At 42.3% G+C, this 26,736-nt stretch overlaps 3 long non-coding RNA genes across 3 annotated transcripts in view; 2 read left to right on the forward strand and 1 right to left on the reverse strand.

The window, feature by feature from the left end:
• The window catches only part of LOC308484548, a 410,132-nt gene that overhangs the window by 321,456 nt on the left and 61,940 nt on the right, over positions 1 to 26,736 (forward strand). The window lies entirely within an intron of this gene.
• LOC308484537 overlaps positions 1 to 26,736 on the forward strand; it is a 174,094-nt gene that overhangs the window by 114,924 nt on the left and 32,434 nt on the right. The gene's annotated exons all lie outside the window — the stretch shown is intronic.
• LOC308484546 lies at positions 13,199 to 21,368 on the reverse strand. Its single transcript, XR_013989960.1, has 5 exons — positions 21,167 to 21,368; positions 18,331 to 18,453; positions 16,001 to 16,150; positions 15,368 to 15,514; positions 13,199 to 13,629 (listed from the first exon to the last, which is right to left on the reverse strand). It is a non-coding gene; the product is annotated as an uncharacterized lncRNA (long non-coding RNA).

Genomic DNA, 26,736 nt, shown 5'->3' on the forward strand with positions numbered 1-26,736 from the left:
CAACTTTAATTGTTGTTCTACTTCCATTAGCAACACTTTATAGGTTGCCCATTCACTTTTTGCATTAGTTTTTTTCAAGGATATTGCTTCCAGTGAGGAAAGCCACCATGGTGTCTTCTGCTCTAACAGGTTTTTATATTTCTCCCATACTGCAAAAATTGATTTCATAGAATCATAGAGTTGGAAGAGACCACAAGGGCCATCGAGTCCAACCCCCTGCCAAGCAGGAAACACCATCAGAGCACTCCTGACATATGGTTGTCCTTGCACTAATGGTCTGAATTAGCCAGACACTGCTCATTGTCACAGAATTTAAGGAAACTTATTACATGCCTTTTACATAATAAATATGCTTTTTGAGCAAGAGGGACACATTTTGTTCTGGAATGCAAACCAATGGTGGAGAGATCCAAATGCAACTGGGGTGAAGCAATGAAGTAATTTGCCATATCTTTTACCATTATCTATCTATTAATTTGGACGTGGGTGGCGCTGTGGGTTAAACCACAGAGCCTAGGACTTGCCGATCAGAAGATTGGCGGTTTGAATCCCCACGATGGGGTGAGCTCCCGTTGCTCGGTCCCGGCTCCTGCCAACCTAGCAGTTTGAAAGCATGTCAAAGTGCAAGTTGATAAATAGGTACCGCTCCAGCGGGAAGATAAACGGCATATCTGTGTGCTGCTCTGGTTCGCCAGAAGTGGCTTAGTCATGCTGGCCACATGACCCGGAAGCTGTACACCAGCTCCCTCAGCCAATAAAGTGAGATGAGCGCCTCAACCCAGGAGTCAGTCACAACTGGACCTAATGGTCAGGGGTCCCTTTACCTTTACCTATCTATTAATTAACCATAATAATCATAAATAATTCCACATTGCAAGTGTCCTAAGTCTGTCAAAGGAGACTATGAGGTTGCGGTGCTCATCTCGATTTCAGGCCAAGGGAGCTGACGTTTGTCCACAGACAGCTTTCCGGGTCATGTGGTCAGCATGACCAAACCACAGCACTGTGGGCAGGAAACGCTCCTTAGAGCACTTGCTGGCCAAGCAGCATTGGGGGATTTGTACGCCAGCCAACCAGCTGATATTTCACCACACTGTCCCACCCCCCAAACGCCATGATTGGTTGGATTGTTTGCTGCCACGAGGAGGAGATATTCAGCGGTGATATTGCGTGTGATTTGTGGCTGCGTTAAGGGTTAAAAGAGCCAGTGTGGTGTAGTGATTAAGAGTGGTAGACTCGTAATCTGGTGAACCATGTTTGTGTCCCCGCTCCTCCACATGCAGCTGCTGGGTGACCTTGGGCTAGTCACACTTCTCTGAAGTCTCTCAGCCTCACTCACCTCACAGAGTGTTTGTTGTGGGGAAGGAAGGGTAAGGAGATTGTTAGCCGCTTTGAGACTCTGTAGGGTAGTGATAAAGCAGGATATCCTCCTCCTCCTTCTCTTCCTCCTTCTCCTCCTTCTATTTTAGCATATGACATCATCCATCAAACTCTGGGGGGTTGGGCATAAGCAATTGGCAGGAGGTATTATCCTTAAACTACTGGTGCCTGTTGTATGCATGACTGAGGTTTCCTGCCAGGTTGGGGCACGGTGCACTGTCTATGGCACCCTGTCTGAAGGCATATAGGAGACACAGATAGACCAGTTGTCATGCCCTGGCCTGTAGTTCAGTTTCAGGAGAGATGCGCTGGATGAGTTCAGGAAATCTCATATTTTAAATTATGATTTCTGTGCTAATCACACTTCTGCCTGTCTGGTCAAATGTGCTCCTTGGCAAGGCTTCCCCAAGACATGTTGCCAGATGAGGCAAACCACAAAATTGTGCCTCCCCATTCCAGGAAAGAAGGGTTGAGTTAAGATCGACATCAGGAACAATGCAAGAGGTGAGGAATAAAGGAATACATTGGAAACAAGAGTGGGAGGAGACAGTAGCACCTCCTATTGTAGGGTTACCAGATGTGCCCGGTTCCCGGGGACAGTCCTTGGATTTGCAAATCTGTCCCTGGACAAATTCTGTCCCCGGAATTTCCCCAGATTTGCAAATCTTTCTCTGGGAAATGTGGCAGCGGCAGCCTTAGCAGCCTGCAGCCTCAGCAGCCTTGCCCAGGAGGGGCCAGCCTATTAGCACAGTTGGCTCTGGCTGGCTTCAGGAGTTGCTCGCTGCCGTGGTATCACGGCAGCAAGCAGCAAGCAGCTCCTGAAACCAACCAGAGCCAACTGCACTACCAGGCTGGCCCCTCCTGGGCAACAGCCGCCCGGCCGTTACTCCCGAGCCTCCCCTGATCTGTCAAAACAAAGGGGGAAGGGGAAGGAGATCGGGGAAGGCTCGGGAGTCACAAGCAGGTGGCGTGCCATTGCCCAGTTTTTTAAAAAAACTCTGTGCATTTATGTTTCACAGAGTGTGAAAGAAGGGCTTTGCACCTTTATACAATATGCATGTGTGCTTGGGCCCAGAGGAAAATCTCAACCTGGTGCCAGTAACCAGGTTGAGAGTTGGAGAAGTGGCCATCTCCCAGGGTGAGAGGCTGGGTGAGAAATTATCCAAGGTGAAAATGGGGAGAGCATGTCATTGGGAGCCAGGGAGGGTGCTTGTGACTTGTCAATGCTGTGGCTTGTTTGCAAAAAATATTGAGGATGAAATTGCTTGCATCCACTGGAAACTTGACCCCTCTGTTAATGCAGATGAATCTCAAGGGGTATGCAGAGCACAGTCTAGCCCTGTTGTCTATTGCCCAAGAGGCCACTGAAGACGCGACCTGATTTTGGGGGGAGAGGCCAATCTGGTCTCTCAGGAGTGCAGTGCAGCTGTTGCTGCCACTGAGGCAGCAGCAGTGGGCAAGGAATTCCCTGGAGGCCAGATCTCCTGCTCTTATAGATCCCGCCGCCTAAGATGGTTGTCATACCTAGCCTCATGGTTGGGACAGTCCTGCACTTTAAAATGCCAGACTACCCATTCAGCCCCCTCACCCTCAGTATGTAACCAGCATTACAAATACCAAATGGGGAAAAGCTTTTACAGCTCTGCAACTCCAGTGTATGAACTCTGTCATATGAGACTCTGTGTATGAACTCTGTGCAATGTATTTTGTTTTGTTTTTAACCTCTTTTATGTATTTTATCTTTTGTAATCTCTTTGGCTAAACCAATAAATAATACTTGCATCTGTATCTGAAAGAAACAGATCTGAGATCCGGCATTTTATTTCCCATAACCATTTATTTCGTATTGTAATGAACAGAATGAAAACTTAAGCATTTTTTATTGAAACATTGCAGGGTTCTTTGTAGTTAGAATACACAATCCCACACAACTGTCATGGAAATTCTACTCAATATCAATCCAGAGAAGATCCCAATGTATAGTTAGCAGAGTAAAAACTTCAACACGTTTCAGGATTCCCCCCAAAAAAGACAGGAGGCAATTAATATTTCATCCAGCAGAGTTTTACTGCTGCTGAAGGCAAATGAACACAATGGTCACATATACAATGCATTCAGGATTGGCACTGTCCACAAGACTGGAATTTTAATAAGGAATGGGGAAAATTCATAATGTATCTTAAAAACCATTGTAAACAGTCAAAACTTTTAGAAGGGTAAGCAGGGATTTCTCATTAATGCAAATCAAATTGTCCAAGCTTGGAGATAAGCACCCAGATTCAGCCACTGATTGTGATCAGGTGATGTTAGGTTCCCCATTTTCATTTACAAACCATTGCTTACTTCAGGATTGGGAAGCTGTGATCCTCCAGATGTTGTTGGACTACATCTCCCATCATCCCTGACTGGTGGCCAGGCTAGCTGAGGCTGATGGGAGTTCTAACTCATCTACAGCTGAAGTGCTACAGCTTCCTCAACTCTCTTTTTTCATGGGTGAGTTGCCCTAGCATAGACTTCTATATGCTAGTAGAACCCTTAAAGTTCAACAATCTTAACCTGGATCTAATCCAACAGCAAAAGACAAAAAGGCAGGAAAATCTTACTTATATTTGTACGCAGAACAGGATTTTTTCTTCCAGTCACAAGTTGTTTTAAGATAGCCATCGTATGTCATTCCAGTCTTGTTATAAGCATATCTGCAGTCCAGAGGTAATACTGAAGACAGAAGCAAAAGTTTACTTCATGGATTATTATGATAATTAACATTATTATTAGTTGGTTTTGCGATTTGCTTAATGAGACTAAGAGGAGGCGGTGATAGTAAATTAAATCTTTTAACTTTTAACAATTTTAAAAGCATTTTAATAGAATGAAATGAAATGAAATGAATAAACACTCATTAATTAAAACTCTCGAAGTCATCATTCAGAACACTGGCTGAATTATTTCCAAGAGGTGGGGAGGTGAACCCTCCCTTTCCATGGCCCACTTTTCCTCCCATCCAGACTCTCACTTAAACACATTTTATTCCCACTGTTTGGTTACAAGCTTAGATCTGGGTACAATTAAACTAAGACTCTCAGTGGCTACAGTGTGGTGCCAGTGTGGTGTAGTGGTTAAGAGCAGTAGTCTCGTAATCTGGGGAACCGGGTTCGCGTCTCCGCTCCTACACATGCAGCTGCTGGGTGACCTTGGGCTAGTCACACTTCTTTGAAGTCTCTCAGCCCCACTCACCTCACAGAGTGTTTGTTGTGGGGGAGGAAGGGAAAGGAGAATGTTAGCCGCTTTGAGACTCCTGAAGGGGAGTGAAAGGCGGGATATCAAATCCAAAACTCTTCTCTCTTCTTCACTCTCTCTACAAATCATGGTGGCTATGTACTACTACCTCCAATAGCAAAAGTAACATATTTCCTCTTTCAGTTGCTGGAACCCACGGTAAGGCAGAGTGCTGCTGTGCTGAGGTCCTGATTGTGAGCTTCCCATAGTCATTGGGTTGGCCAGTGTGAGGACAGGATCCTGGACTACGGATGAACCAATCAATCAATGTCACTTGCTCTTAATTTCTATTTTTTCCAGTTTATTTATTTATCTGCAGTCACTTCCTCCCAGAAGCTCAAGGCTGTGTGCATAGTTCTCCCCTCCCCATTTTATCCTCAGAAGATTCCTGTAAAGTAGGTTAAGCCAAGGTATAGTGACTGGTCTAGGATCCCCCAGTGAGCTTCATGGCTGAGTGGGGATTCAAACCCTGGCCTCCTGGATCCTTGTCTAACACTCTAATCACAACAGCACACGGGCTCTTTTAAATACAGCTTCTCAGATTTCCACAAGCAACGAGTAGTAATAGGGAATCCAGAATCCTCTGGATCCTCACCAGTGGGTTACTGTGGGTTAAGTGGGTTAATGTGATCTGTTCCAAGATAATTAAATGTTCCCCATCTTACCTGCAGAAAGTGGGGCCAAGAGGAGGCATGCACTCAGGAGTGCCTTCATCCTTCTAGAAAGACTCAGAACAGAGATGGATGCAGGTAGAGGCTTACCTGGAGGGATTTATAGGTCATGGACTCATGGCGCAGGCAACACGTGGGAACAAATGGTTCAGTGAGGTCCGGGAATGGGTGTTGTTTGTTCACCACAAAGATAAAGAGGAACATACTGAAATTCAAAGCTCAGCGTAGGAATTGTCTATGATATCATTAGTTGTTGATAGACACTTCTCAGATTTCTTTTTTGATATAAATAATTTACAATTTAAATGTAAATGGTGAAGACACTCAAGAAAACAATTTAGAGCAAAATAGGTGAGGGCAAAAGCCACTCTGGGTGGCTTCAAGCCTATACAGAAACATAATAAAACATCAAACATTAAAAACCTCCTTATACAGGGCTGTCTTCAGATAACCATTAAAGGTTTCATAGTTACTTATCTCCTTGACATCTGATGGGAGGTTGTTCCACAGTGTGGGCATCACTACCAAGATGCCCCTCTGGTTGGTTGCCTTCTCACAGTGACAGAATCGCCAGAAGGCCCTCAGAACTAGATCTCAGTGTGTGGCCTGAATGATGGGGGTGGAGATGCTCCTTCAGAAAAAGCCTGGATATTAGATCCATTCCAGCAAGGCTAGAAAGTATGGAATGGGCTCAGGGTCTCATGGAAGCAATGGATGCTTTAACCAGGAAAACTGACCCTCCTGTCTCGGCCGTGGCTTCCAAAGGGTAAAACAGATGAAGTGAGACCTCAGGAGTTGAATGTGCTAGTGACTGAAAGAGTGCCAGGTATGAATCAGCCACTCACACAACTGTGAGAAAGGTCTCAATTGGAGCCAGCGATGGCCATGGAGCTTCCTTCATTAGGGAGCTACACAAACATGGCCATTCTCTTAACCAGTCGAGTGGAGGGTATGAGGCTATGTGCAAAGGCCACTTGAGGAAGAGACATTGTTGGTTCAGCTCCAAATTACCTCCCAAAGCTGTTATTGCATCCACATGGAAAAAGAGTGGGGGAGGTTAATCAATCCCTTCAGGTGCAGGCAAGTAAGACTGAGGTAGAAAGTAAGTATATGTATCTGGAAGTGAAGGATATTTGTACTGCAAAGCCTCCAGTAGATTGGGATATCGTTTAATGCCTCCTTCCAAGAATATCAGTCTGTTAGGGAGTTTGTGCGAGGCTGTTTTATTTGTGCTCCAGAGGAAATCTGTAAAAACAAGGCTGATGAGAAGGCGAGCTACACAAAGAAAAAATTAGAAAGAAACGGGTCCCACTGGCTTCAGCTGCATCTAGGCAGGTGATGAGGTTGGCGAATAAAACATTAGGCATTCTGTGGCATTATTGGGTTAAGAGCACATTTTCAGGCATCTGTCAGCCCTTAATTCCTTGCGGGTGGTGCTGCCCTGTGAATCTGACATGAAAATGTTGGGTAAACAGTGGGACCTAGATGTGCATGTTGCGTTGATACCCAAAAGGATGCAGGTGGTGCTGTGGCCTAAACCACTGAGCCTCTAGGGCTTGCTGATCACAAGGTCTGCGGATCAGTATGCGGTGACCTCCTGTTGCTCTGTCCCAGCTCCTCCAACCTAGCTGTTCGAAAGCATAGCAGTGCGAGTAGATAAATAGGTACCACTGCTGCGGGAAGGCAAACAGCACTTGTCAGAAGCAATTTAGTGATGCTGGCCACATGACCAATAAAGCTTTCTGAGGGCAAACACCAGCTCCCTCAGTCTGAAAGTGGAGAGGAGCACTCCACCTCAAATTCGAATTCAATTGGACTTACCATCCAGGAGCCCTTTACCTTTACCTTCACCTGATACCAAAAGTTAGTCCTCGCCCCCATCCTTTCTCAGGAAGCCGCAGTTGGAGATTGGCATGCTTGGGGGGGAGGGACTGCTTCCATTCAAGAGTTATACAAAATCCTCACCTGCCCGCATTTTCTGAATTTGTCTAAATTTGGTTTGAAGTTCCTCCAGAGGATGAACTTAACTTTCCTCCCTGCAGGGAAGGCTTGCCCCAAAAGCATTGGAACCTAACAGATGATTTGAATACTGTGCACATGTGGTCTTTTCCACCTATGTGGTTCAGAGTTTTTCTGTAATAATTAAATAAAGTGCCTCTAGCTGAATCTGATACTGTGCTCCTCTGAGACTTTGTTTTATGCAGCCAGGCTACTACAGCTCCTCAATGCTTTTTTGTAATCTGCATTTTTAAATTCTTATTTCAAAAGCATGCCTGCCATTCAGTTTTATTAGGCTGTATCTACATAGCAATTTTAAAGCAGAAATTTTAAAGGAGCCATATATTGGTGCAGGGCAGCAGGGAAGGTGTCAACTCCCCTGGTAGGGATACTGCAGGATCAAGGACAGCTCCAAATAAGCCACTTTTCCCAAGAAGGCTGCAATGTCAATTGAGGACATCTGACTGTGTCCATCATGAAAGCAGAACAATTAATTTAGTGCTTTAGTTGTTCTGCACTGTTTGAATGGCTTGCAATAATGTTTTGAAATCTCTTCCCACAATGGCTGAGACAGCAAACCATATTCTTCAGTGCCTGGCTATAGCCCTCATTTGCTACAGACATGTGCACAAACTGCTAATACTATCACATCAAAGGTCTATGGGAAGTTGATGGCTCCTTGATGGATAAAGGTATATTCTGAGCCTGTGCCTCTGTCTTTGCTCTTACTTGATGTAGGGTCTTACCGAACTGGAAAGAACAATGTACAATCTTCCAGGCCACTAATCAAAGTGCAATGAAAGCCTCAAGATACTGCTCAGGTACTGAAAGCCTCAAGATACTGCTCAGATACTGTACTTTGCTCAGCTGGCAAAACTAGACATACCTCAGGGCTGTTGAAAGGTGTCAGGGACACACTGGTAGGCACTGAATAGAATACAATGACTCCAAGATCATTACTGAGAGCTAATTAAATCATTTTACAGAACTTTGCCCCTCCTTGGTCTAATTGTGTCAGATTCTCAGGACAGGGAGAGATACTTTGACTAAGCTGTTCCGTTTGGTGATGACTGTCCTAAGCCACATTGTTTTGAATTTACCCCAGCTAGTTATTTATACCCGCTTGAAATCCCATCTACCATTTTCAAAGGATAAGAAGAACCCTGGCTGTGCTCTTTTTTGCTCTTCAAGATATGGCAACCCTAACAGGAGGCATTGATGGCCACCAATTTAGATGACTTAAAAAGAGGATTAGAGAAATTCAGGCAGGGCAAAGTTACCCACAAAGGCTATGTTCTACCTCTACTGTCAAAGGAAGTTTGCCTCTGAATACTTGGTACCTGGGAATTGCTGATGGACAGAATGTTGTCGCAGTCACAGTAAAGTCCAGCTTGCAGGCTTCCCACAGGGATCTGTTGAGATGCTGGACTTGAGGGGTGATTGCCCTGATCCAGCATGTTTGCCTTATGTTTAACTGCTGAGGGACAGAACAATACCCTCATTTCCCACCACCCAAGGTACATTTTAGCCACACACAGCACAGAAGGCACAGAGGACATTCTGCACTAAGCTGTCTATCTTGGGGTGTCCTTCTCTTTGAGTCATGATTTATGTTAGGACTACTTGTTATTGTTGTTTAATTGTTTAGTCATGTCCAACTCTTCGTGACCCCATGGACCAGAGCACGCCAGGCACTCTTGTCTTCCACTGCCTCCCGCAGTTTGGTCAAACTCATGCTGCTAGCTTCGAGAACACTATCCAACCAGCTCGTCCTTTGTCGTCCCCTTCTCCTTGTGCTCTCCATCTTTCCCAACATCAGGGTCTTTTCCAGGGAGTCTTCTCTTCTCATGAGGTGGCCAAAGTATTAGAGTCTCAGCTTCAGGATATGTCCTTCCAGTGAGCACTCAGGGCTGATTTCCTTAAGAATGGATAGGTTTGATCTTCTTGCAGTCCATGGGACTCTCAAGAATTTCCTCCAGCACCATAATTCAAAAGCATCAATTCTTCAGCGATCAGCCTTTTTTATGGTCCAGCTCTGGCTTTGGGAAGAAGGGGGTAGTACTGAGGACCCTGTCAGAATCCTCACACCTTCTTCCAGAAGCTGTACAAATGCCTCCTTTTACTGCTTCTTTCAGACCAGAAAGAAGGGGCTTGCCCAACCCTTGCACTGTTCCCACACCTCTGCATTGTTTAGCCTAGGCAGTAGTCTAAACCAAATGTGCAAAGAAGAAATATATACTCAGAAAAGCCGTCATAATGGCAGAGTGATCAAAAGCCAAGGAGCAATGAACCAGCAGGTGACCTATGGAAGAAGAAAGAGCTGACTTGGACAGATTTATGGGCCAAGGAAATGTACCAACTAGGAAGGACTGTTCCAGTGAGGAGCAGGAAATTATAGAAATAGAGAGTGCATGCTTTCCCAGAAATCCTATATTTCTATATTGTAACACAAAGCTCTTCTTTCATATTGGATGCAATCTTTCTAAGGAACTCTGTGGGAGTCAGCCAGATGCCTCTTCCAGTCCAGCCACACCTACATTGTCAGTGAACAGGTACTTTAAATGAATATGTTTGTCTCTCGGGCTTTATGATAAAACTGAACTCGAAACAACCTACTCCTAATGAGGCACAAAGTAATCAAAAATTAGCATGTCCCACACAAGCTCTTCCCAGAAATCAGGGGAACCTGGAACCTGCTTGTATCCATGGGGCCATACAAGTTTGCACTGGAGGTTTTGTAGCTTATCAGCAAGTTCTTTTTTATGCAGTCATGATGGCTACCTTCCCTTCAGTATGAGAGCCATTAAGCCTATTAATACCAGTTGTTGCACATCACAGTGAAAAATGTGCCCCGGAAAAGGGATGTGTACTCACTGATGGTTGCCACATCTCTTTGAGGGTCAGAAATTGGTGTTAAAATACACTAGCTTAGACTAAGTCAGATTTGTTGTTTTCTGTGTAGGTATTTTCCCAAATATTCCCGAATTCTTAAGTGACCTTCTTCTATGATCTTTTATTCCTATATGGTAACAGGGTTCTTACTTCACAGTTATTATTATTATTATTTAATAAATATGTATTTTGTACGTTTCGTGCTTATTTGGATACAGTGTTGATTCAAACCAGAATCTCAGATCTCTTTGTGCATCCTGGGTGATATATTTTGCTGGAGACATCGGGCAACAGCTCCTGCTTTCTGGGTCACCCAGATGTCCTTTGTACCCACAGGTGTCTCCTGGACCTGAAGGGAAGAATGGCTAGCAAGAGGGGTGACATCATAATATTCTGGGAGTTTGGCCTTTTCTTGAACAGAAATCAGAAGCCAACAAGATAACAAGTTCTTAGAATGATGGGTCCTTTTCATAAGCTACAGGAATGAAAAGTTTTTAGATAACATCTCCTCTTGTGTCCTGTCTTCAGTGATCTGCCTTCTGAATAGCTTTCATCTGCATTTTAAACAAACACACTTTACTCTCTTCCCCATATTTCTCTTTCCCCTCTCCTTCCTTCCTCTTTTCCTTTGCTTTCCTTTTTCTTTTATTTCCCCCTTTCTTTTCTCCTCTCTTTCCTACTTTTATGCTGTTCTCTCTTTTATAGACCCTAACATTACCATGTTTGCAAAAAATATTGAGGATGAAATTGCTTGCATCCACTGGAAACTTGACCCCTCTGTTACTGCAGTTGAATCTCAAGGGGTATTCAGAGCACAGTCTAGCCCTGTTGTGTTCAATGAGTTTTAGTTGGTCAAAAGAAACAAAGATCATCAAGCTGGAGGCAAAACAAAATGACCGCCTCAGTTTCTCTCTATCTTTTGTGGTTGGCTGTCTTAACTGTATTTTGTTCTGAAGTTGTTTTATGGGTTTTTGGACCTCAATAAAGATTATATATATATATATATATCCACAGGAAACAAGGAATGGAGGAGACTAGCAGTACCTCCTAATTTTCCAAGAGCCCACTGAAGAGGTGACCTGATTTGGGAGGGGAGGTGTAAATCTGGTCTCTAAGGAGTGCAGCTGTTGCTGCCACTGTGGCAGCAGCAATGGGCAAGGAATTCCTTGCAGGCCAGATCTGCTGCCCCTATAATGATCTCTGGCAGGCATGCAGCCTGATAAGTGGCAAGGACTCTCTGTCAGTTTTATGTAAGTTTGTTTACAAGAAAAACACATCCAGAGTATGGCGTGCCACAGACAAAGCACAGCCTCTTTCTTCTCCTTCTCTCTCGCTCTGCCAGTGAAGTCTGGAGCCTGCCTCCCCCAGTTCGTCTCTGGGCATACTGCCAAACCTTCGCACTGAAATGTCAGGAATGCCAGCCATCTTTAATGGCTGTCTGCCTGGCCCCCTCCTTCCGATCCTTCATTCCATAGCGTGGTGATCTAGTTGCAGAGAGAAGCCTGTACCATGCTCTCTAATGAGGAGGGGGTGCATCCTGGCCAGCTCATCCAGCAAGTCCCCATTAAGCCCGGCTCGATACAACATCATGAGGGGCTTCTCCCCCCACTCCAGCTGTTGCCACCACATATTGAACTCCGCCCAAAATTGCATCACTGTTCTACTCCCCTGTCTCAAATTAAGCAATTGCCTGGAAGCGGCAGTCTGCCTCTGGGGGTCTTGGAACATCGTATCTATGAATGCCCAAATCCCGCCTTTCTTCTGCTTCCCTTCCATTGCTCTTAAAGCTTCTCCACTCTCCTCATTCAGGGACTGAATGGCTGGCCTGTCTCTTCCCCAGAGGGATGCGGGTGGCGCTGTGGTCTAAACCACTGAGCCTTTTGGGCTTGCCGATCACGGGGTGAGCTCCCGTTGCTCTGTCCTAGCTCCTGCCAACCTAGCGGTTCAAAAGCACACCAGTGCAAGTAGATAAATAGGTACTGCTGTGGTGGGAAGGTAAATGGCATTTCCGTGTGCTCTGGTTTCCGTTACAGTGTCCCGTTGCACCAGAAGCGGTTTAGTCATGCTGGCCACATGACCAAGAAAGCTATATTTGGAGAAGCGCTGACTCCCATGGCCTGAAAGCGAGATGCGCGCCACAACCCCATAGTTGCTTAATCGTCCAGGGGTCCTTTACCTTTTTTACCTTTCTTCCCCAGAAGACACCGCCTCAGACTCTGGCTTATCTGATGGTTGCCTGGCTTCCAACACTTCCTTTCTTCCTCTTGAGAACAAACAGATAATTCTCTGGGAAGGAGGGGTGGGCTGTCCTCTCTAAACTCAAACAGACAGCTTGCATCTGCAGAGTTAGCCCTTTGGTAGCTCAGCTCAATATCTGAGGCTGACTGTCCTGCTGTGCTCTGGGGGGGCCATGTTCCTGACGACCCCTATCAATCCAGCCACCTAAGATGGTCACCACACCTTGCTTCATGGGTGGGACCATCCTTCGTCTTGATATGCCAAACTACACATTCAACCCCATCACTATGTAACCAGCATCACAAACACCAAATGGGGAAAAGCATTTACAGCTGTGACTCCAGTGTCTGAAGTCTGTCATAGTTGAAGGCTGCTATCACCAGATTCCCTTTGTAGAAAAAGTTTGCCTACATGGAGATAAGGTTCTGAAATATTTACCCAACTACTTTCTGGTTTGTCCCATCTATAAGGACTTAAGAGAAGTTTTGTTCAAATATTTAAACCTCCCAAATGAGAGATGGATTGGGTATATGATAAACTTTTTATTAAGGGACAAGTGCCCATACACCTCTGAAAAAGTGGTATGTTCTGCCTTTACAGTGACGATTATAAGGAGAAAAAATAATTCTGCTTTTATCCTGTTTTATGTATCTTAGATTTTGTAATTGCTTCAGCTAAACCAATAAATAATAATTGCATTTGTATCTGAAACAGAACTAAGAACCAAAATTTTATTTCCCATAACCATTTATTTTGTTTTGTAATGATCATAATGAAAACTTAACTATTTCTTAATGATACACTACAGGGTTCTTTGTAGTTAGAATCTACAACCCCCACATTTTGACCCATTTTTCATTGCCCCTTGCTTCTGTTTACCTCCACCAAAAGCAAAAAAGAAAGATCCACAAATCCTAAGCCCTGGATTTCACCAGTAGGCCTCCAGTTCCCCCTCATTGCCATGGATTTTGCAATACACAAGGAGGAGGTCTACACTGTCCTATTCACCCTTCATGTTCAGGCTGGCGTGATATTCCTGAAGCAGTATAACATCTTTTTTGGGTAATAAAAAGGCCAAATTCCCCATATCCAACTGTTCTTCTGTTTTTCGTGATGGCACAAAAATCTGTTGTTCCACAACCTTGGAACGTGAAATGGTGGAGCCTAGCAAAAGCTGAGGGAAAAGAAAACAAATATTGACATAAGTCCTTTACCCAGGAACTAGGAGATTCTGCCTGTGACAGTGAATGAGAATTTTAATTAGTTAGTTTTAAAATGTGTATATTTAAAAAATCTGAAAAATATCATAATTTCATTGGAACATGAATATACAAAATTTTCAACATCAGAAGTTAAGGTAAAAAACACTCATATGTAATTCAGAATGGCCGTCATACCCGAAGGAGTCTCAAGACACAAAGATTATTAGTAAACAGGTTATATTTATAAAATATAATGAAATTAGAGGATCTGAAAACAGGCCTAATTAACAAGATTAACCAAATCAAATTCTTGTGTGCATGTCAGGTGCAAAAAAGAAAAAAGAAAAAAGGAGAGGAATTATATCCCTACTATCTCCTGGGCATTTTAGAAGCCTAATGCTGTGGCCACACAGCAAGATTTGAAAACAATACTCCCTTCCTTGGTGTGGGAGCCTTGAGTGTTTGAACCTGGCATGAGTCAAAAGTGTGATGCAGCCACACACACAAAAAAGCTGGAGGTGCACTCCAATGTCTCTCAGGACAGTTGGATGCCCACTGAGGCTTCCTCATTGCCCCACTGTGATCTAAGCATCCAGTGAATCCTCCTTTTATTTTACAAGTTTCATGTTAAACCCATCTAACATGAAGTAGGTGAAAAGGGGGGACTGCAAAAGCCAATTAGGAACTCCTCTCAGAATTCTTACTCAGCCCTTAGAAGAGAAATTTGCAAAGCCCAGGCTATAAAGGGCAGGAGAAGGATAAGAAGAAAGAATGTAGGGCAGAAGCAGCTCAAATGGCCTTGATTCTGCCTCTTCCTTTATGGGGCAAATCAACCCATATTCCCTTCCCCCGTTCATTCCAAATTCCCTCTTCTTTTCAGAAAGGAGGGATTTGGAAAATTTGTCTTGTCTCCAAACACCATTATTCCTCAAAACTATATTGATTGGGAGGTATCCATCTAAGGCTGGATCTAGACACATCAAAATAGCAATTCAGTTAAATGCATTGCAACCTTCATACAAGCAAATGCGATTGATGCATTGATTCCATCACATCATCGTGTGTCATAGTGTTATAACGAATATAAAGTGCTATATCTTTACTAATGTAGCTAAATCATGACATCAGCAAAATGATGTATGCTTGTGGAACTGAGTATATCCTCCCTCTCTTTGCCCTCCTAAATACATTTGGGAGGATAAAGAACACATACAGGCAGAAGAGAGCGGAAATCCTATTGTACAACTGTAAATCCTTGCACTAATGGCTGAGTTAGCCAGATACTGCTCATTGTCACAGAATTTAAGGAAACTTATTACATGCCTTTTACATAATAAATATGCTTTTTAGCAAGAGGGACACATTTTCCCCTGGACTGCAACCCAGTGGTGGAGGGATCCAGGAGCAACTGGGGTGAAGCAATGAATGCACTTTTTACTTTTGTTCAGAAGGGTGTTTTACATACACATCTCACTCTGAATACTCCTTCTGGACAAGCGAGGCATTATGAGAGTTAAAGGAAACAGTCCAGGTAGGCAAAACATTAAGGAAGGTTGCAGAGTGGGGCCAGTAAGAGATGTGGTCCCTCTCACATTTTTAGTAATATGCAAGGGAAAGGGAAAGGGGGAGGGAGAATAGGAGAACAGGAGGGAGTTTGCATGAGCCAGCCAATGACTAGGCCCTTTCCCCCTGTCTGAGTAGCAATGTTACCTATATGAAGAGCTCCTTTAAAAACAACACACTGGGTCTCATTCCCAAGGCAGTCGATGGTCTTCTCACTTTTACACTGTGTGGTTCCTTTGGAGAAGCAGGCTGGGCACTTCAGGCCATTTTCAGCCAGCACGTTGCGATCAGGAACTGCCAAAATCAAAAGTATAATGAGCATGTTAATGGTTTTATCTGTTTTTTGTACATGTATATTATATTATTGTAATTCACCCAAGGGCTTTACAGTTTTGGTGGGGAACCTGCAAGTATTATTGGATGAAAAGATTATCTAGACCCAGTCTGGGTTTAGGATTGACATTGGTACATATTCAGGAGAAGCCTGTTTGGAAAGGGAACCCATCCCTTCTCAGGCAGAGATGTAGCTGCCCAGTAGGTCCCTCTTCTTCACAGTTTCTCCTCATGCCTGCTTCTTCGCCCTCCCTGCCTCCCCACCCCTTGAGAGGCCCTAATAGTCCTGACCTGCTCAACCCATATAGCCATCTGGGGCTGTCTCACCCCATTTGAATGAGGCCCAGGTCCTCCGAGTACTGCTGATTGACTACCTATCCAGCCTTTGGCCAAATCCAATGCAAAGCCCTAACATGTTGTGGATTTTAAAATTATACAGAAACTTACGGCTGAGAGTTGCATTGTTACACAGTTCAGTGTTGCAGCAGTGCTTCTTCATCTCAAAGAATTTACCATCCCCTGCAGTGAAGCTGTAATTGCCTGAGAAACAATTGTCGGATGACGTGCATTTACTCAAAAGTTGCGCTCGGAGTTCTACTATGAAAAAGAAATTGAAAGAAATCTCTAGATCTGAGGAAAATATTCAGGACTATTGCTCCTAAGGCACATTCACTGTAATGGTTCCAATTTTCTTTGATGCCTGAATCAGGACCTTTTCAAACTAACAATATGGAAAGTATTATTAAATTTGGCAATCTAAAGTGAGGTGCTGTGTGTTTGTTTGTTTGTTTAAACACGTGTGCACTGCTATAACATAAAAGGAAAAAATATCAAAATGTTTTTCAGTAATAATACATAAGAGATACAATAAAAACAACATTAAAAGTAAATAGATAGACATCAATTAACCAGTGTGGTGTTGAATGGTCTCTTTAAATTTGAAGGTTCATTATTGTTCCACAAGATGTGTATTTCTTTAAGGGCCAGAGCAAATAACATGACCTAGTTTTACGGCTGTGAAGCAGTATAGCAGGTGCTGTTAAGCAGCACCTAGCTCTCTCACTACCTTGGTGGATGGGTCATGCTTATTGATATATTATAATTAATGTAAAAGGAGTTTTTGTTATTAAAACCTAGCAAAAGTTATATTTGTGTTCCTTGTAATGTGTGGTCTCCCCAGCATGCTTTCTGCAGCGCAACTAATCTGCAAATAGCCAACATGTGGAAAGATCTATTCTTAATGATCTGCATAGCCCTGGTGGAACAGAATAGTTTTCTGCAGGCATTTATGAGTACAGCTCTCTGCCACAAGCAGTAGTCTCTTGCCTTCTTAATCCGTAGGACCAACCTCTGTTTTTATGTTTGCAATTAATTTGTATAATGCTTTAAATTTGGAGTGTATGTAGAACTTCATTTCACATCAAATTTCTAGCACGAGGACTCATGCCTTCTCCTATACATCCGAGAATACATCTGACGTACACTGCACTCTAGCTGCTAGTCGGTCATAACAGTTTGCAGGTTCGGGGCATTCTTCACTGAACTCCTGTTGTTGAACAAAAGACACTTGGCAAGACACTTGCATTGCACCAACCTTACTGCCCACTTGCCCCTCTCCCTCCAAAAATGTAGCAGTGATGTTGGAACAGATGGTCAAGTGAGCACCACCATCCCACCCAGGATTGCCCCAAGGCATTTTGGCACCTCAGACAAACCAGAAATGGCACCCATGTCCTCCAGGGTAGAAGGGGTGGGTTAATCAGGAACAAGCAAGAAGAAGAAGAGGAGGAGGAGGAGTTTGGATTTGATATCCCGCTTTATTACTAGGAGTCTCAAAGCGGTTAACATTCTCCTTTCCCTTCCTCCCCCACAACAAACACTCTGTGAGGTGAGTGGGGCTGAGAAGTGTGACTGGCCCAAGGTCACCCAGCAGCTGCATGTGGAGGAGCGGAGACACGAACCTGGTTCACCAGATCACGAGTCTACCGCTCTTAACCACTACACCACACTGGCAAGGGGATCAAATCAACCTTAACCAATGGCTGAAGTATGAAAGAAGTTCGTCAGGTGGAGGGGCCCATACTGAATCAAGCTGGATAACAGAAACCCTTTTTAATAGGCAAACTGCAAGAATACTTAATGTTGGTTCCTTCCTAATCATTTCATCACTGAGAGTTAATTCAAAATTACTTGAGGGGGGAGGGGGAGCCATGAAAGTGTGAAACACCTTCATTTCCCATCCCAATTGCTCAGCTTTTCATTAGTTTTTTATAGATCTCTGAAAGGACTCTCAATTTCAATTCATTTATGGCAAAGGGAATATTCAGTTTATATTCTAGGTTTATTGTCTAATTTGATAACCAAAACTAAATTGGGGTTCATTGTTTTGGGTCAATAGGGATTTCTGGTTGATACAAATCAGGTTCTCCAAGCTTGGAGATAAGCACGCAGATTCAGCCAGTGGTTGTGATCAGGTGATGTTAGATTCCCCATTTTCATATGCAAGCCATTGCTTACTTCAGGATTGGGAAGCTATGATCCTCCAGATGTTGTTGGACTACATCTCCCATCATCCCTGACTGGTGGCCAGGCTAACTGAGGCTGATGGGAGTTCTAATTCATCTATAGTTGAAGTGCTACAGCTTCCTCAACTCACTTTTTTCATGGCTGAGTTGCCCTAGCATAGACTTCTATATGCTAGTAGAACCCTTAAAGTTCAGCAATCTTAACCTGGATCTAATCCAACAGCAAAAGACAAAAAGGCAGGAAAATCTTACTTATATTTGTACGCAGAACACTGGCAACACAGGAATCTTCCTTGGAGCCACAAGTTGTTTCAACATAGCGATTATATGTCAGTCCAGTCTTGTTATAATTATATCTGCAGTTCAGAGGTAATGCTGAATACAGAAGCAAAAGTTTACTTCATGGATTATTATGATCATTAACATTATTATTAGTTTGATTTTGCAGTTTGCTTAATGAGACTAAGAGGAGGAGGTGATAGTAAATTAAAACTTCTAAATTAAAAGGGGATCAATTTTAAAAGCATTTTAACAGAATAGAGTAAAATAAAAGGAAATGAGTAAAACACTCATTAATTAAAACTCTCAAAGCTATTGCCCACAACACTGGTTTAATTGTTTCTAAGAAGTGGGGGGTGAACTCTCCCTTTCCCACGACCCACTTTTTCTCCCATCCAGACTCTCACTTAAATACGATACATTTTCTTTCCACTGTTTGGTTACAAACTTACATCTTAGCACAATTAAACTATGGAATTTTCTACAAGATCCCAAGGTGAAAGACTTCTGGGAAAAGATTTATGAGGAATTGGAAAAAATGTTGAAATATGCATTTATTAAGAAACCAGAAGCCTTTCTACTTAGAATAACAGGTTTGGAATTTCCCAAGAAAGATGTCAGATTGTTTTTGTATTCCACAACTGCAGCTAGAATTTTGTTGGCCAAAAATTGGAAATCACAAGAAGTACCAACAGTGGAGGAATGGCAGATGAAGGTGATGGACTTTTGGGAGCTAGCCAACCTGACCGGAAGAGTTCGCGACCAGAAGGAGGAGGCGTACCAAGACGAATGGAAGAAATTCAAAGACTACTTAGCTAAATATGTTAAGATAACTTAAATAGAATTACTTGCGAGTATCAGATGAGGAAATCAGCCCTGAGTGCTCACTGGAGGGACATATCCTGAAGCTGAGACTCTAATACTTTGGCCACCTCATGAGAAGAGAAGACTCCCTGGAAAAGACCCTGATGTTGGGAAAGATGGAGGGCACAAGGAGAAGGGGACGACAGAGGACAAGATGGTTGGATAGTGTTGTCGAAGCTACCAGCATGAGTTTGACCAAACTGCGGGAGGCGGTGGAAGACAGAAGTGCCTGGCGTGCTCTGGTCCATGGGGTCACGAAGAGTCAGACACAACTAAACGACTAAACAACAACATCAGATAGGCCTAGGATTTACGTATGTGATGTTGTAGAATACTATGTTAAGTTAAAATGAAAAGAAAGAAAGATGTTAATTGACTAAGTAATTTTTTTGTGAAAATAGTTTTGTAAAACTGCTACAATGACTTATATGGAAACTTAGCCAGGGGGACTCAAGGAAGTCACCCAACAATGTTAACAAAAGTGAAACTATTACAATTAGGATAAATGTTTGTTTGTTTGTTTGTTTGTTTTTGGTGTGTGTTTTATTTGTTTGTTATAAATTTGGAAAACTAATAAAAAAATTTGGGGGAAAAAGGAATTTTCTACAAGATGTAGTCAATGCCACCAATTTGAATGGCTTTTTAAGAGAATTAGACAAATTGATGGAAAATAAGACTCTCAGTGGCTACTAAACATGATGCCTATGTACTACCTCCAGTATAAAAAGTTGTTGTTGCACTGAGGTCCTGTGAGCTTCCCATAATCATTGGGTTGGCCAGTGTGAGGACAGGATCCTGGACTAGGGGTGAACCAATCTATCAATTTAACTTACTTTCAGTTTCTATTTTTCCGATTTATTTTTTTATCTGCAATAAATTCATTGTTTATCTCCATGACATCATTTATCTGGATGACTGTGAAGGAAAAGTTTGTTTTTGCTGGGGCAGGTTGGGTCCCCAAGTATTTTCTGTTTCTTTTCCCCATGCCAGAAAAGGGTTAATGTACGACACCCTCTGATTGGCCAAGGTTCCAGGAGGGGGAGTTGAAAAGGAGAGGATTTGGAGAGAAAGGAGGAGTGAGTTTTGGAGGGAGTGTTGGGAGGAGGTTTTGGAGTAGGTTGGGATTGAGGTTGGGAGGATAGGTAGGAAGATAGGGAGTGAGAGTTGGTTCTGGGCAGAAACATCCACTCTGAGGAAAATATCACACGCTAGAGAAAGGAGTCTCTGAGCTTAGAGTGAAGGACAGTGTGTGGTGTCTTGTAAGAGTATTTAGGCCAGAAATTAACTGGGGGGCTGAGGTTGAGAAAGGAGATGTAGAAGCTGTAAAGAGACAGTCTACTTAGGTCTCATTCCAGTCAGGAGGGGAGAGATTCTTGTAGTAAGAGAAGACTCCCAAACCAGTGAAACCTTGGAGTGCCTCAACAGCAGGGTTGTCTAGGGGTGTGTAACTGACAGAAAGTACCACCTTGTTAAGAACCAAAGTATTAAGTGTGAACAACTGAGAAAACCTTGAAGTGAAATAACATTGTAAACTGAAGTATCCTAAGTTTTATCGACTCGTGTCATAAACTTCCTTGTTAAATAAAATTGTTATTGTTAATTTGAACAAATCCTGCCCGAGACTCCTAATTATTAAGTTTTACTTCATGCAAATCCCCTACAAGATAATCTGAGGTAGACTGTGGAAATCCGTGGGATTGGTGTTCGGTGAGTTGTGTGCACTATACTTAAGTGAGAGGACGGGCCCAGGGGAAAAAGGATCGTCGGGCCCATCATAATGACATCACAAGAAATATTCATGACCTAACTCTCTGCTACTTTCTCTTGGTAACCCTGCACTCCTTGCTCTGTGGGGTGTTGATCTGCACTTTTAACTCCCCTTCTCTCCCAAGCTGCAAGTTCTTTTCAGTGTCCTCTAAAGGTAATTAAATGTTCCCCATCTTACCTGGAGAAAGCAGGACCAAGAGGAGGCATGCGCTCAGGAGTGCCTTCATCATTCTGGAAAGATTAGGAGACTAAGAGCAGAGATGGATCAACAAGGGAATTGGTGCAGGTAGAGCCTTACGTGGAGTTATTTATAGGCCATGGTCTCATGTCGCATGCAAAACTTGGGAACAAATGGTTCAGTGAGGTCCAAGAATGGGTGCTGTTTGTACACCACAAAGATAAAGAGGAACATACTGAAATTCAAAACTCAGTGAAGGAATTGTCTATGATCTCATTAGTTGTTGATAGACACTTCTAAGATTTCTTTTTTGATAGAGATAATTTACAATTTACAATGTCAATGATGAAGGCACTCAAGAAAGCAATATACAGCCAAATAGGCAAGGGCAAAAGCCCTGAAGCCACCTACAAAATAGCCCTTCAAAATGGCCTCCATCTAAGGATTCCTCTTAATAGTAATAATAATAATTTTATTATTTCTACTCCCCACCCCATCTGATTGGGTTACCTCAGCCACTCTGGGTGCCTTCAAGCATATACAGAAACATAATAAAACATCAAACATTTAAAATCTCCCTATACAGGACTGCCTTCAGATGTCTTCCAAAAGTTCTATAGTTACTTATCTCCTTGACATTCCATAGTGTGGGTACCACTTCCAAGAAGGCCCTCTGCCTGGTTTCCTCTATCTTCACTTCTCACAGTGAGAAAACCTCCATAAGGCCCTCAGAGCTAGATCTCAGTGTTTGGGAGTGGGGTAGAGATGCTCCTTCAGGAAAAGCCTGGATACTAGATCCATTCCAGGAAGGCTGGAAAGTGTGGAATGGGCTGTGGATGCAATGGAGACTTTAAGCAGTAAAACTGATCCTGCTGTCTTTGACGTGGTTTCCAGAGGGTGAAAAGAATGAAGTGAGATCTCAGGAGTTGAATGTGCCAATGGCTGAGTGTGCCAGGTATGAATCAGTCACTTACACAGCTACGAGGAAGGTCTCTATTAGAGCCAGCAATGGCCGTGGAGCTTTCTCTGTTAGGGAGCTACACAAACATGGCTATTCTCTCTTTTTTAAAAAAAGAAAAGAAAATCCTTTTTATTCAGTTTTACACGATTCGTTTGAATTCAAGCATTAGTCACACTCATCAACATTTAGGATTCCCTCCACCCCTCCATGGTTTCCATTATCAAACTTTTTCTACTGCATCATATATTTTCTCTATTTTTCTTAAAATAATCCATTTTTACCTTAGCTTTTAGTACATTGCAAGCGTTACTCAAATCCTGTCAAAGTTTTTAGTTCTTTACAGTGTTCTCTTAAGTAAATTGTATATTTTTTTCCCATTCCTTATTTCTGATTTCCCTGGTCATTTTCGTCATTTGGCATTGTCCATCATCTACATTAACCATTCGTGCCTGGTCAAGACTTCGTCTTTTTTCCATCTTTGGGCCAGTAGTATCCACGCTGTTGTCCTCGCATATATAAATAATCGTTTCTGCTCCTTTGGTATCTCTCCATCTGAAATTCCTAGTAAAAAAGCTTCTGCCCCCCCCATGTTATTTTAAACATTTCTTCTGCTCATTATATATCATTTCCCAGAATCTTTTTGTTATCTTGCACATCCACCACATGTGGTAGAATGTGCCTTCCTTCTCTGTACCCTTCCAATATACATTTGAAGTAGTCCTATACATCTTTTCTAATTTTGTAGGTGTTACATCATTTTCATATAGTTCTCCTTCAATGCACAGCATGCTGTAAATTTTAAGTCCTCCCTCCATAACTTTTCCCCAGATGAAAATTGAAAATTGAATATTGTGCCCAATATATTGTGCCCAATATATTTTCCCCATTGTATCATTACCAATTTAACTTCCTCATCTTTAGTATGCCATTCTAGCAACAAAATGTATATTTTGGAAAGTAACTTCACATTGTATTCCAGTAAATCTTTTTCAAACCTTGAAATTTCCTTACTAAACCCATTTTTCTTATCAATGTTAAACACATCATTTAATCGATGGTATTGCAACCAATCTGTTACTAAATGTCTTGTATCCTCAAATGTTTTCAACTTTAATTGTTGTTCTATTTCCATTAGCAACTCTTTATAGGTTGCCCATTCACTTTTTGCATTCGTTTTTTTCAAGGATATTGCTTCCAGTGAGGAAAGCCACCATGGTGTCTTCTGCTCTAACAGGTTTTTATATTCCTCCCATACTGCGAAAATGGATTTCCTTACCAAATGATTTAAAAACCCTTTGTGCACTTTAGTCTTCTCATACCAAATAAATGCATGCCATCTAAATCTATTATCATGACCCTCAAGGTCTAAAATATATGTATTAAAAAATTATCAACTTCCACAGCCAGCAGAGACAGGACACTTCATAATATAACTTCAAATCTGGCAGTGAAAATCCACCTCTTTCTTTGGCATCTGTTAATAATTTATATTTAATCCTTGGTTTCTTCCCCTGCCAGATAAATCTAGAAAGATCTTTTTGCCATCGTTTGAAGTGTTCTGCTCCACTGACTATGGGTATGGTTTGAAATAAAAATAACATTCTTGGCAATAGATTGATTTTCATTGCTGAAATTCTTCCCCATTGTGATAAATTCATCCTTCCCCAAACATCCATATTTTCCTTTATTTCTTTCCATAGTTCCATACATAGTTATCCTTAAAGAAATTTATATTCTTAGCTGTCAACCAAACCCCCAAACAGTTCACCTTCTTTCTTTCAATTGTCAATTGTGTTGCTAGTTGTAACTCATTTTTATGTTGTTCTGTCATATTTTTAACCAGTACTTTCATTTCATTTTTATTTATCTTAAATCCCGCTACCTGACCAAATTCAGATATTTTATCTAGGACCCTTGGTATACATGCCAATGGGTCTTCTATGGTCATTACAAGGTCATCTGCAAATGCTCTCAGCTTATATGCTTTGCACTCAACTGTTATACCTTTTATTTCTTCATCAGATCTTATATTCCTCACCAGGGTCTCTAATACTAAAATGAACAGTAATGGTGACAGGGGGCAAACTCTGTCTTGTCCCTTTTGTAATTTTACATTTTCTGATACTACATTATTGACTATCAACATTGCCTGCTGGTCTGCATAACTTGCGTCAATTCCCCTTAGGAATGATTTTCAAAAATTCATCATCTCCATATCCCCCCCCCCCATAAAGGTCCATGACACGTTATCAAAGTCCCTCTCTGCATCCACAAACATCAAAGCTGCTTGCTTTTCATTCCTGACTTCCAGATACTCTATTGTATCAATTAATTTTCCTTATATTATCCTTCATCTGTCAGCCAGGAAGAAAGCTAGCTTGATCTTGATGAATTAACTCTTTTACATCCTTCATCCTTCAACGGTTGTCCCAGAAAATCTTGTAGTTTTTAATAATATTTTGCTGATAAATCTGGCCCTGGCAACTTACCTAATTTTGATTGGTTAATTTCTTGGTACCCTTCCTGTATTATTATTGGTGCATTTAAATAATTGATTTTCTGTTTTGGAATCTTTGGTAAATTACTGTGCTTTAAATATTCTCCAGTTCTAGCTTTATTTTCTTTACCGGCTCAATATAGCTCTGTATAATATTTTACAAATTGTTGTCTAATGTCATTCGGGTTATCTATTATTTTTCCTTCTACTTTCAATTTATTTATTACATTCAATTCATGTTTCTTTTTTAACTGCCAAGCAAGCAGTTTTCCTCATTTGTTTGCATTTTTTTTTAAAAAAATCTACCTTAACATTTTAATCTTTCATTCAGTTTCTTGGTTCACTAACACCTCTGAATCTTTTCCAGGTTTTTAAATCACTTCTTCCAATATTTCTTTCTTTTTACCCTCTTCAAACTTTTTTTGATAAGCATTTTGTTGAGTAAAAAAACCACCTCATCACTGCCATGGCCATTCTCTCAACCAGTCGTGTGGTTTAATGCCCATCATTAAAACAGAACAACTAATTTAGTGCTTTGGTCGTTCTACTGCAAACAAAGTGCTTGAATGGTTTGTGATGAGACTTTTAAATTTCCTCCCACAATGGCTGAGACTGCCAACCATATTCTTCAGTGTGTGGCCGTAGCCCTCATTTGCTACAGACATGTGCATAAACTGCTAATACTATCACATCCAAGATCTATGGGAAGTTGCTTGGTTCTTGGTGGATAAAGGTATATTCTGAACTATTGTCTCTGTCTTTGCTCTTACATGATGTGGGGTCTTAATGAATTGGAAAGAGCAATATACTTTTTCTGATCTTCCAGGCTGCTAATCAAAGTGCAATGAAAGCCTCAGGGTACTGCTCAGGTGACTACTGCGGTGGTAGAGCTAGACATAGCTCAGGACTGTTGAAAGGTTCCAGGGACACATTGGTAGACACTGAATAGAATACAGTGACTCCAAGATCATTACTGAGAGCTAATTAAATCATTTTACAAAACTTTGCCCCTCCTTCGTCTAATTGTGTCAGATTGTTGGGACAGAGAGAGATACTTTGACTAAGCTCTTCTGTTTGGTGATGACTGTCCCAGGCCACATTGTATTGGATTTAACCCAGCTAGTTATTTATACCTGCTAGAAATCCCATCTTCCATTTTCAAAAGATAAGAAGAACCCTGGCAGTGCTCTTTTTTGCTTTTCTGCAACCCTCTTTTTGCTCTTTTGCCACCCTAACAGCAGACAATGATGGCCACCAATTTAGATGAATTAAAAAGAGGACTAGACAAATTCAGGCAGGGCAAAGTACCCACAAAGGCTATGTTCTACCTCTACCGTCAAAGGAAGTTTGTCTCTGAATACTTGGTGCCTGGGAATTGCTGATGGACAGAATATTGTCACAGTCAAGTCCAGCTTTCAGGCTTCCCACAGGGATCTGTTGAGATGCTGGACTTGAGGGGTGATTGCCCTGATCCAGCATGTTCCCCTTATGTTTAATTGGTGAGGGACAGAGCAATACCTTCATTTCCCACCACCCAAGGTATTTTTTAGCCATACACAGCACAGAAGGAACAGAGGACATTCTGCACTAAGCTGTCTATCTTGGGGTGTCCTTCTCTTTGTGTCATGATTTATGTTAGGACTACCTAGCAGTGCTTATTGGCTTTGGGAAGAAGGGGGTTATACTTAGGACCCTGTCAGAATCGTCACCCCTTCTGCCAGAAGCCGTACAAATGCCTCCTTTTGCTGCTTCTTTCAGACCAGAAAGAAGGGGCTTGCCCAACCATTGCACTGTTCCCACACCTCTGCATTGTTTAGCCTAGGCAGTAGTCTAAACCAAATGTGCAAAGAAGAAATATATACTCAGAAAAGCCCTCATAATGCCGGAGTGATCAAAATCCAAGGAAGAATTCAGCAGCAGGTGACCTATGGCAGAAGAAGGAGCTGACTTGGAGTTATTATGGGCCAAGGAAACGTGCCCAGGAATTCCAACTAGTGAAGGGTTAATCATTAATATTATCTGCACATAGTAAATTCCTGCACTAAGCTTACTTCTGCAATTGTGGTCAAGCCAGCTACCAGACAGGCTGAGGGGTCGTTTCCTGCCTTGCGC

This window comes from Podarcis pityusensis (genome assembly GCF_964106645.2).
Source record: "Podarcis pityusensis genome assembly, chromosome: 8".
NCBI lineage: Eukaryota > Metazoa > Chordata > Lepidosauria > Squamata > Lacertidae > Podarcis > Podarcis pityusensis.